This window comes from Triticum aestivum, chromosome 5A (genome assembly GCF_018294505.1).
Source record: "Triticum aestivum cultivar Chinese Spring chromosome 5A, IWGSC CS RefSeq v2.1, whole genome shotgun sequence".
In the NCBI taxonomy this organism is placed as follows: Eukaryota; Viridiplantae; Streptophyta; class Magnoliopsida; order Poales; family Poaceae; genus Triticum; species Triticum aestivum.
In genome coordinates, this window is record NC_057806.1 from 141521979 (window position 1) to 141535192 (window position 13214).

A 13214-nucleotide genomic window follows, 5' to 3' on the forward strand; every position below is an offset into this window, starting at 1 on the left:
CGAGAATACTTTGTGCCTACTGCCTAGCAGTTCCTTGCCACATGAATACCCCTTCAAATAAATCCTCGCACTTGTCGAGTATCCGCTCAACCCCAGTTGTTCATGTGTTACACAAAATTCTTCAAAATACTATTCGATCTTCCGAGAATCCTCTGGAGCCTTTGGCTCTTGAAATTCTTGCTTGCTTGCATTATGGCTAATCCCATAAGTCTCGTAGTCATATTGACATTCCTTGTCATTATCATTTTGAGTCTGTTGACTCAATATGTTTGCGAATACCCGCAATCATCATTGATCCTTATAAATTACCTTTCCGGCTGAGCTGCCATCCTTTTAATTGGAATTGGTTCTCGACCAATCCAATTGTCTTTGATTGTACCCTAAGGCTATTCAACTTATCCACCCCTAATTAGAGCATTGCTTCTGATCCCTTGATTTGGAAATCATAATTCCTTTGCATTTGACAATTGAGTTAGTCAGTTGTTTCTATAATTTGCTTCCTCTAGTTGAGTACCGATGCTCACGTCAGATCCCTTGTGGACCACCAGATCCTTTGTTGGATTTTATCTGACAACGCCCTTCATATTCAATAACCTTGTGAGCCTTTCCTCGGATACATAATGCCTTTGGTAAATTGTATCGTCTGCTTTCTCAACCATGCTTTGCCTTTGAGCTTGAGTTATTTACTTCTGAAGATTCTGGTATATGATTCTAAGATGCCCAGATGGGTTGAACCTATGCCTTCCTTAATATGTGTGAACTCGAAAGTTTTCACGAGTCGTACTCTTCTGGTATTTTGCCAGATAAGATTTCAACGCTATAACTTTATCGAAAGCGAGAAGTGAATGAAAGGGTATGCATTGGAGAAGTGGGAGTCGACCTTGAACTTGTGTTCATGCCCATGGACGCGATATATATCCTATCATTAAAGCTTCTTGTAACAATAACTATTTCCTTGATAACTAACCTATGGTATCTGTGAATTGATCCCTTGCAACCGTGGTTCCGACCATGATTGTTCTTCTTTGATCTCATTTCTCGGACAAGTTAAAACAATTGTCTTCTATGGATCAATACACCAGTCCAACCTTTACTTTGATCTTGTGTCGAGTATTACCCCCCTGGTATCTCGAGATTATCATGGAACTGCATAACTTTTTATGAGTTCTTCATCAAGTGCTACCTTCCCACTGATTCCAATTTTCCGCGGGCTCTGTGTTACTGAACACTCAAAGACACCGATAACTGAACCGAGACCGCTCTACGGTTCAACAACTCTTCAGTAAGCTTCTATAAGTACGAGTTTGTACCCGATCAAGCCATTCCTAGCCTGTTTGGCTATATCATTGTCGTGACGATTCTAACGGTGCTACCTGGTCCTTATTCTCGGAGCACCAATTTTCGACGATGAACTAACCTTACGTCGATTTTCCTCGTCATATCCTTTCACCTTAACCAACAAGCTTGAGTTCGAGTTTGTGTCGTACCCTTGGTTCCTATAACCTTTCACTTCATCATTACTTTGACTTGATGTCGTCGCCGATCGATTACATCTGCATGAAATCTCTCGACAATTGTGTCGTGGTCATCATCAACCTTATGAGCTCTTCCAGGAATTCAATTGAATTCATAATGGGTAATACCATCCTTGCCCCTCGATGATTCCTGTTCTCATCAACCACCTTATTGCCTTCCGTTCAACACAACTTGTTCGTGTTTTGTGTAAACCTTGAGATCACTGCTACCCAGCAGTTGATCTTCCTTACCTCGGAAGTATTACCATCTCTTTTTGTCAAGAATGTGGTGAGAATTTCACCACCTCTTAATAATTCTTGATATCAAAATACTTCTTGCCATCTTCGTTCATTCCTTGGTCCCCGTATTGTTTTCAACCGGAATACCGACAATGGAGCTATGACGTGTGAATTCAAAACTTCTAACAACCCTATTGCTTTGAAGTGAATGGGCCATAGTTCATTCTAAGTCCTTCGCTAATTGAATCACCATTCTAACATTGGTCGTGCAATCCAACCCATACTTCGGGCGCACCCTTCAACCAGTGTTTAATTGTGTATGTTTTCCTCGAGCATACTTCCTTATATCATTTGATCTAACAAATGTTATCTCCTTGTTCACTTAATGGTGGAAATCCATCTTTTGGGGAATCTCGGTGAATTGCCGTTGAGTTCACCAGACACCTCCTTGTCCTCTCCTTGGGTTAATGATGGACTCTTGTTAACGGAAATCACTTCGTAGTTCATTTCCCCGAGAATCTTACAATGTCATCTCGTCAATTTGCGTTGCACCTTTTCTTCTCAGGTATCCTAAGTCTGAGGTATCCTGACACCAATCGGATCTGAATCTCGGTCAGATATGATGGTTGGGACAACTTTCCAAGAGTCATGATGTTGATCCTTTGATGACCCGGTAACATGATGTCATGCCTAGCACCCCCCCCCCCGGCTGGAGGACCTATCATTATAGATTCCTTTTCAGCAAGGTTATCCATTCATCCATGAGGGAATTGTAATACTGATTCTACAAGTTATTCCAGATGGATCCTTCGTGATTCCAAAGTCTGATCTTCACCTGAAGGCCATGTCAATGCTATCTCGAAGCATGTCTGCGATACTCTGATTTTCAACAAGAACATCCGAAGCCCAATGCTAAATGTTTCTTGCTCAATTATCCAAACACCGCTGTATGGGTAATGTCATGAAAAAATCCTCTCCCCTACCTAAAGAGTTTTCTACATTATATCCTGACATGGATATCATGCTCTGCTTGTCCTTGGGAAGGATATACCCTTGAAATATGTGTTTAAACCTATTTTCCTTTCCATTGATCTGTTTAATCTGATGATCATGTTTTCCTACCATTGTTGATTTAACCTTTCTTGTGATCTATATGATCTGAGCAGTAATATTCTCCTGCTTATGTAAACACCTCGGTGTACAACTCTGCCAGCGAGACCCTGTTACTTTGTTGGTGACATTTCGGTAACCACCGATGGACGAGAACTTTGCCTACTGGTCCGCCTCGTTCAACGAGCAGGAAAATGGTTCTCTTCGTCCCTCGCCCTTGGTATCAACATTGTTGACAACAAAACCGACATGCTATCCTCTGACATACCTTGTTATCTTGACCGTGCAAATATTAGCGCCTTCCTGCTTTTAACCCACATGGTGGGCCCATAACCCACAGTTCTACAGGATCGAAACCTGACTCTCCTATACACCCTGTTGCCAAAGTTATTCCTAGAGCTTGACTTCGAATGTAATGTGCGAGCCACCTTCCTAGTGATCAATTTTGGTATCGGACACAATACTTATTCCCGTTGCTCTGAACCCCATTCACACTCTGTTTCAGGCAATGAACGATTGCCTATCCATTTTAAACTTCTTATTGCACCTTCTTACTTTGCTCTCGATGTGTTTCATTTGTTCAACTCGAGAGATACTCATATGTTCATACTTGGGAAACCCCCAGAAGATTTTCCCTTATAACATCCTATCGTTGTAGAGCTGCCCCTTACCTATTCGTAAGTACGATGGAGATCCCGAAGAAAGGATGACAAATTGATCATGGTGACTTGAAGCAGTGAAATGAAGACATCAACGAAAGGGATCAACCTCTTCGAGAAGAGCAAGCCAGGATGAGAAGATCCATTAGAATATCGTAGCCAGAACTTTCCCCTTACTCCCCTCTTAAATCTCGGGACGAGATTTCTTGTAGTGGAGGAGAATTGTGACGCCCGGATAATCAAGCTACAGTAATCCCCGCTAATGATGCCATGTCACCTCGGTTACTGTGGATAAACTCGCGTTAGTTCGGAACCTAGTTCGAATTTCAAACTCAAAATCGAGCAAACAATAAAAGTTTTCAAAAATTAAAATTTAAATGTTCGGAGTGAACCAAATAGTGCATAAATAAATATGGCAGAGGAACTACACTTTTATAAAATGTTCAGATACTCTAAAAACGATTTAAACAGTAGCAAAAACAATTATTTAAATGCTTTTAAGATGATAAACAATTACAAACTAATATATTTAGGTGCCAAGTTAATTGTGGCAGTGGTATAATTCCTATTACCAATTTAGGGATCATATTTGTACTTTACAAAACTAAAATGCAATGAGAAAACAAAATAAAACAGAAAAGAAATAAGGTACATAAAAGAATAGAAAACTAAAGTATATATATAAAAAAAAGGAACCCCTTGGCCAACTGGGCCAATGGCCCAGCCGGCCAGCTCACTGGCCCAACCGCCCCCCCCCCGCACCACTTAACCCCCCCCCCCATGACCGAACCCTAGGGCCCAACCCCCACTCCCCCACGTTCCCCCACCCTCTCCCTCCAGCGCCGCCAGGGGAGAGCCCCACGCACAACCCCCCCCCCCCATTCTCTCTCGTCTCTCTCCCTTCCCCCCCATGTGCGGATCCCGTCGGTGGCAACCGCCGCCCCCGACGCCTTGCACCCGCGCCGTCGCCGGAACCACGCCGCCGACGCCCACCGCTCGACCCCGTCGCCCTTGGATCCCATCGCCGTCGCTCGGAACGCCCCTCGCTGGAAGCATCGCCGCCGGCCTCCTCGAGCTCCTCCTCGACCCGATACCGTCGCCCGTTGTCGCCACCACCACGTCGCCGGCCTGCCTCCTTCTCCTCCTCCCCAGCGGCTACATCGCGCCGTCTCCGTCCTCGTCATCAATCATCGCGACCCCGGGCTCCGGCGCCTCCCCGAGCTCATTTTTAGCACAACTACAGGGCCCCGTGAGCACGCTTCCCCCCCATTCCCCCTCTGTTCCGTCGCTGTTTCGCCGTGGCTGCGCGCTCACCGTGGCCGCGTGCTCGCCGTGTCTGCGCGCGCCCCTGCTAGCCGGCCCTGACCGCGTTCCGCCTGGCCCCCCCCGCTGCTTGCCGCCTTGGGGCTCCGACCCTCGCCGGTCTCGCTGTCGTCGCCCGGTCCGGCGCCTCGCCTCGCCCAGCCTGCTTCACCGCCGCTGGCTGGACCGGCCCCCGCCGCGCCGCTGGTTTCGTCCGAGGCCAGCGGCCGTGCTCGTTCCACCGGGCGCTCGTGGCCATGCCCCTGCGCCCGAAACCCAGTGCCTGTTAAGCCCCCTGCCTATGACAAGGGGGCCCCATCCCCCAGAATGTTTTAAAAAAAAAGAATTAAAAAAATATACAAAAATAATTAAATAAACAATAATAATTAAATTAATTAATTAATTAAGGAATTAATTAAGTTAATTAATTATAATTAAATTAACCTAATCACTAATTAACATAATTAACTGTTAGTTAACTAAAACAGTGTATGACATGCGGGACCCACACGTCGGGTTGACCAAGTCAACCCCGTTGATTGCTGACGTCAGCATGACATCATGCTGACGTCATAAATTCATTTTTCGAATTAACTAATTAATTAATTAAATTCCAGAAATTAATAAAATCTTTAGAAAATCATATCTTTTAATCCGTAACTCGGATTAAATTATTTTCAACATGAAAGTTGCTCAGAACGACGAGACGATTCCGGATACGCAGTCCGTTCGTCCGCCGCACACCCCTAACCTATCGAACCCGCAACTTTCCCCCTCCGGCTCCTCTGCCCGAAAACACGAAACACCGGGAATACTTTCCCGGATGTTTCCCCCTTCGTCGGTATCACCTACTACCGCGTTAGGGCACACCGAACACCGCGTATTGCCTTGTTATATTTTGTGATGCTTTGTTTGCTCTGTATTCATTATTTCTTCCCCCCTCTTCTCTCCGGTAGACTACGAGACCGACGCTGCTGCTGACCAGTTCGACTACGGAGTTGACGACCCCTCTCTCTTGCCAGAGCAACCAGGCAAGCCCCCCCCTTTGATCACCAGATATCGCCTATTCTCTCTATACTGCTTGCATTAGAGTAGTGTAGCATGTTACTGCTTTCCGTTAATCCTATTCTGATGCATAGCCTGTCATTGCTGCTACAGTCATTGATACCTTACCCGCAATCCTAAATGCTTAGTATAGGATGCTAGTTTATCATCATTGGCCCTACATTCTTGTCAGTCTGCCTTGCTATACTATCGGGCCGTGATCACTTGGGAGGTGATCACGGGTATATACCATACATACATACATACTATACAGATGGTGACTAAAGTCGGGTCAGCTCATTGAGTACCCGCAAGTGATTCTGACGAGGGGGCTGAAAGGACAGGTGGCTCCATCCCGGTAGAGGTGGGCCTGGGTTCCCGACGGCCCTCGACTGTTACTTTGTGGCGGAGCGACAGGGCAGGTTGAGACCACCTAGGAGACAGGTGGGCCTGGCCCTGTTCAGCGTTCGCGGATACTTAACACGCTTAACGAGATCTTGGTATTTGATCTGAGTCTGGCTACGAGCCTATACGCACTAACCATCTACGTGGGAGTAGTTATGGGTATCCCGACGTCGTGGTATCAGCCGAAGCACTTCAGACGTCAGCGACGGAGCGGCGCGCGCCGAATTGGACTGGAACGCCACTAGGCTAGGTCTGCTTTCGGCCGCCCTCGCAACGTGCAGGTGTGCTCAGGGCGATGGGCCCAGACCCCTGCGCGCTTAGGTTTAGACCGGCGTGCTGGCCTCTCTGTTTTGCCTAGGTGGGGCTGCGACGTGTTGATCTTCCGAGGCCGGGCATGACCCAGGAAAGTGTGTCCGGCCAAATGGGATCGAGCGTGTTGGGCTATGTGGTGCACCCCTGCAGGGAAGTTAATCTATTCGAATAGCCGTGATCTTCGGTAACAGGACGACTTGGAGTTGTACCTTGACCTTATGACAACTAGAACCGGATACTTAATAAAACACACCCTTCCAAGTTCCACAGACAACCCGGTGATCGCTTTTCTACAGGGCAACGAGGAGAGGATCGCCGGGTAGGATTATGCTATGCGAGGCTACTGGAGATGCTGCTTGGAGATACTACTTGGAGATGCTACTTGGAGGACTACAATCTACTCTCTTCTATATGCTGCAAGACGGAGGCTACCAGAAGCGTAGTCTTCGACAGGATTAGCTATCCCCCTCTTATTCTGGCATTCTGCAGTTCAGTCCACTGATATGGCCTCCTTACACATATACCCATGCATATGTAGTGTAGTTCCTTGCTTGCGAGTACTTTGGATGAGTACTCACGGTTGCTTTCTCCCCCCTTTTTCCCCTTTCCTTTCTTTCTGGTTGTCGCAACCAGATGCTGGAGTCCAGGAGCCAGACGCCACCGTCGACGACGACCCTTACTACACCGGAGGTGCCTACTACTACGTGCAGCCTGCTGACGACGTCCAGGAGTAGTTAGGAGGATCCCAGGCAGGAGGCCTGCGCCTCTTTCGATCTGTATCCCAGTTTGTGCTAGCCATCTTATGGCAACTTGTTTAACTTATGTCTGTACTCAGATATTGCTGCTTCCGCTGACTCGTCTATGATCGAGCACTTGTATTCGAGCCCTCGAGGCCCCTGGCTTGTATTATGATGCTTGTATGACTTATTTTATTTGTAGAGTTGTGTTGTGATATCTTCCCGTGAGTCCCTGATCTTGATCGTACACATTTGCGTGCATGATTAGTGTACGATTGGGGCGTCACAGGTTTATATAGACATCAGAGAGGGCTAGGGTTACACAGAGTCGGTTACAAGGGAGGAGATCTCACTAGTAGAAAAGGGGCTTTCGTTCGGGCCTGGCCAGCCCACTAGTCCCGGTTCTTCCACGAACCGGGACCAATGGATGTATTCGTCCCGGTTCGTGAGCCCAGGGGGACGGCCGGGGCCTCATGGGCATTGGTCCCGGTTCGTCTGGGCCCATTTGTCCCAGTTCTTGGCACGAACCGGGACCAATGGGCCTCGCTCCTGGCCCACAAACATAGGTCCCGGTTCTTGGCTCGAACAGGGACAGAAGGCTGGGCTTTAGTCCCGGTTCTAGCCACGACCCGGGACCAATGAGTTTCCTATATATACCCATCGCCGGCGAGCAGAGCACTCCACAGTGCTCTGTTTTTTGCTGGCCGGCGAGGAAGGGCATTTGGGTGCTCTAGCTCACCTCTTATGCATGTGAGGTGTTCGATGAAATGCCCGAGCCAGATTAGTTAAGCTTTATCCTCTCGAAGCTCGACCTCGGAGCTCCATTTTTTCTGAGATTTGTCTAGGTGTAGTGGTTCGTCACGCCCCGTCCTCGTCTTCACCACCGTCGATCGCCCGCGCCGATCTCGTCGCCGGCACCACCGTGGTGAGCCTCTTGTTCTTATCTTCTTTCTGAAAGAAAAAATCTTACTTTATATAGATACTTGTCTAATTTTCTTACTTTTGACACACATAATTATATATAATGCACGCAGATGAACCGACAATGGATGTACGGTGACAGACACACCTCCGAGTACATTAAGGGTGTGCGTAAATTTCTCGAAGTGGCTGAGGCAAACAAGCAGCATGGTTTTATGTGTTGTCCATGCCCTGATTGTGGGAATACGAGGTCTTACTCTGACAAGAAAATCCTTCACACCCACCTACTTTATAAAGGTTTCATGCCACACTATAATGTTTGGACGATGCACGGATAAAGAGGGGTTATGATGGAAGACAACGAAGAAGAAGAGGACGATGACAACTATGTGCCCCCTGAATACAATGATGCTGCAACGGGGGAAGCTGAAGATCAAGAGGAACCAGACGATGTGCCCGATGATGATCTCCGTCGGGTCATTGTTGATGCAAGGGAAAAGTGCGAAAGTGAAAAGGACAAGCTGAAGTTCGATCACATGTTAGAGGATCACACAAAAGGGTTGTACCCCAATTGCGAAGATGGAAACACAAAGCTCGGTACCGTACTGGAATTGCTGTAGTGGAAGGCAGAGAATGCTGTGCCTGACAAAGGATTTGAGAAGCTACTGAAAATATTGAAGAAGAAGCTTCCAAAGGATAACGAATTGCCCGACAGTACGTACGCATCAAAGAAGGTTGTATGCCCTCTAGGATTGGAGGTGGAGAAGATACATGCATGCCCTAATGACTGCATCCTCTACCGTGGTGCGTACAAGGATTTGAACGCATGCCCGGTATGCGGTGCATTGTGGTATAAGATCAGACGAGATGACCCTGGTGATGTTGAGGGCGAGCCCCGCAGGAAGAGGGTTCCTGCGAAGGTGATGTGGTATGCTCCTATAATACCACGGTTGAAACGACTGTTCAGAAACAAAGAGCATGCCAAGTTTATGCGATGGCACAGTGAGGATCATAAGAAAGAGGGGAAGTTGAGAGCACCCGCTGACGGGTTGCAGTGGAGAAAAATGGAGAGAAATGTACTGGGCTCAGTTTGCAGGTGACCCAAGGAACGTATGGTTTGGTTTAAGCGCTGATGGCATTAATCCTTTCGGGGAGTAGAGCAGCAATCACATCACCTGGTCCGTGACTCTATGTATGTATATCCTTCCTCCTTGGATGTGCATGAAGTGGAAGTTCATTATGATGCCAATTCTCGTCCAAGGCCCTAAGCAACCCGGCAATGACATTGATGTGTACCTAAGGCCATTAGTTGAAGAACTTTTACAACTGTGGAATGGAAACGGTGTACGTGCGTGGGATGAGCACAAACAGGTGGAATTTAACCTGCATGCGTTGTTGTTTGTAACCATCAATGATTGGCCCGCTCTCAGTAACCTTTCAGGATAGACAAACAAGGGATACCACGCATGCACGCACTGTTTAGATGACACCGAAAGTATATACCTGGACAGATGCAGGAAGAATGTGTACCTGGGCCATCGTCGATTTCTCCCGACCAACCATCAATGTCGAAAGAAAGGCAAGCATTTCAAAGGCGAGGTAGATCACCGGAAGAAGCCCCCCATGCGTACCGGTGATCATGTACTTGATATGGTCTCTGATTTACATGTAATATTTGGAAAGGGTCCCGGCAGACTAGCTGTTCCGAATGACGCTGAGGGACACATACCCATGTGGAAGGAGAAATCTATATTTTGGGACCTACCCTACTGGAAAGAGCTAGAGGTACGCTCTTCAATCGATGTGATGCACGTGACGAAGAACCTTTGTGTGAACCTGTTAGGCTTCTTGGGCGTGTATGGGAAGACAAAAGATACACCTGAGGCACGGGAGGACCTGCAACGTTTGCATGAAAAAGACGGCATGCCTCCAAAGCAGTATGAAGGTCCTGCCAGCTACGCTCTTACCAAAGAAGAGAAGGAAATCTTTTTTGAATGCCTGCTCAGTATGAAGGTTCCGACTGGCTTCTCGTCGAATATAAAGGGAATAATAAATATTCCAGAGAAAAAGTTCCAGAACCTGAAGTCTCATGACTGCCACGTGATTATGACGCAACTGTTTCCGGTTGCATTGAGGGGGCTTCTACCGGAAAACGTCCGATTAGCCATTGTGAAGCTATGTGCATTCCTCAATACAATCTCGCAGAAGGTGATCGATCCAGATATCATACCAAGGCTAATGAGTGATGTGGCACAATGTCTTCTTAGTTTCGAGATGGTGTTCCCACCATCCTTCTTCAATATCATGATGCACGTCCTAGTTCATCTAGTCGACGAGATTGTCATTCTGGGTCCCGTATTTCTACATAATATGTTCCCCTTTGAGAGGTTCATGGGAGTCCTAAAGAAATATGTCCGTAACCGTGCTAGGCCAGAAGGAAGCATCTCCATGGGGCATCAAACAAAGGATGTCATTGGGTTTTGTGTTGACTTCATTCCTGGCCTTAAGAAGATAGGTCTCCCTAAATCGCGGTATGATGGGAGACTGACTGGAAAAGGCATGCTAGGAGCGGACTCAATAATATGCAAGGACGGACATTCTTGGTCTCAAGCACACTACACAGTTCTACAGAACTCTACCTTGGTGACCCCGTATGTCGATGACACAAGAACAGTCTGCGCTCCAAACACCCAGAGCAGTGTGACAACTGGATTACATGTGAACACATCATGACTTTCAGCAGTTTGGAAACACGTCTCAGAGGTGACAACACTGTTTGTGATGAGCTGTACTCGTTGTCCAGGGGACCATCTTCGACTGTATTGACTTACAAAGGATACGAGATAAATGGGAATAAATTTTACACGATCGCCCAAGATCAAAAGAGCACCAACCAAAACAGCGGTGTCTGCTTTGATGCAACAACCGAGAGGGGAAATGACACATATTGTGGTTACATAATGGACATATGGGAACTTGACTACGGACATGATTTTAAGGTCCCTTTGTTTAAGTGCAAATGGGTCAATCTGTTAGGAGGCGGGGTACAGGTAGACCCACAGTACGGAATGACAACAGTGGATCTGAACAATCTTGGGTACACTGACGAACCGTTCGTCCTAGCCAATGATGTGGCACATGTTATCTATGTGGAGGACATGTCTACCAAACCGAGAAAAAAGAAAAGATAAGGAAGTGAATACATCATACAATGAGCCAAAGCGCCACATAGTTCTATCAGGAAAAAGGGACATCGTGGGAGTGGAGGGCAAGACAGACATGTCTTAAGATTATGAAAAGTTTCATGAAATTCCTCCCTTCAAAGTCAAGGCTGACCCAAGCATCCTGATAAACGATGAAGATTATCCATGGTTACGGCGCAATAAGCAAAGCACACAAGCGAAAAAAGTGAAGACTTTCTCTCCACAACTATTATGATGATACCATGCCAACTTTCATCCTTTTCGTAGTTCATTTGAAATGCATGTTGTAACAGACGAGTTTCCATATGAAATCCTGATACTTCGAAAAAGATTGTATGTTTTGTACACGAAGTGCATCCAGTTTTTGCCGTAACCCTCTCTACATTATTGCACATGCTATGTGGGTGAAATGATGATACCATGCCAACTTTCAACCTTTTTAGAGTTCATTTGTAGTGCTTTTCAATTTCAGGGTCTTATAGCTCAAAATAATCAGTAAATGCATGGAAAATAACAAATGAAGTCAGAAAGGGTTGAAAATTGATGATGTGACTTTGAATGGTGCATTTTGAACACAGAAAAACTATGGAGTTCAAATAAGTTCTAAAAATGAAATCCCTTTGTAAGAGACGAGTTACCATATATGAAACCCTGATACTTCGAAAGAGATTGTCCGTTTTGTACACAAAGTGCATCCAGTTTTTGCCGTAACCCTCTCTACTTTCTTGCACATGCTATGAGGGTGAAATGATGATACCATGCCAACTTTCAACCTTTTCAGAGTTCATTTGTAGTGCTTTTCAATTTCAGGGTCTTATAGCTCCAAATAATCAATAAATGCATGGAAAATAACAAATGAAGTCAGAAAGGGTTGAAAATTGATGATGTGACTTTGAATGGTGCATTTTGAACACAAAAAAACTATGGAGTTCAAATAAGTTCAAAAATGAAATCCCTTTGTAAGAGACAAGTTTCCGTATATGAAACCCTGATACTTCGAAAGAGATTGTCCGTTTTGTACATGAAGTGCATCCAGTTTTTGCCGTAACCCTCTCTACTTTCTTGCACATGCTATGTGGGTGAAATGATGATACCATGCCAACTTTCAACCTTTTCAGAGTTCATTTGTAGTGCTTTTCAATTTCAGGGTCTTATAGCTCCAAATAATCAATGAATGCATGGAAAATAACAAATGAAGTCAGAAAGGGTTGAAAATTGATGATGTGACTTTGAATGGTGCATTTTGAACACAGAAAAACTATGGAGTTCAAATAAGCTCTAAAAAATGAAATCCCTTTGTAACAGACGAATTTCCGTATGAAACCCTGATACTTCGAAAGAGATTGTCCGTTTTGTACACGAAGTGCATCCAGTTTTTGCCGTAACCCTCTCTACTTTCTTGCACATGCAATGTGCGTGAAATGATGATACCATGCCAACTTTCAACCTTTTTAGAGTTCATTTGTAGTGCTTTTCAATTTTAGGGTCTTATAGCTCAAAATAATCAATAAATGCATGGAAAATAACAAACGAAGTCAGAAAGGGTTGAAATTTGATGATGTGACTTTGAATGGTGCATTTCGAACACAGAAAAACTATGGAGTTCAAATAAGTTCTAAAAAATGAAATCCCTTTGTAACAGACGAGTTTCCGTATGGAACCCTGATACTTCGAAAGAGATTGTCCGTTTTGTACACGAAGTGCATGCAGTTTTTGCCGTAACCCTCTCTACTTTCTTACACATGCTATGTGGGCAAAATGATGATA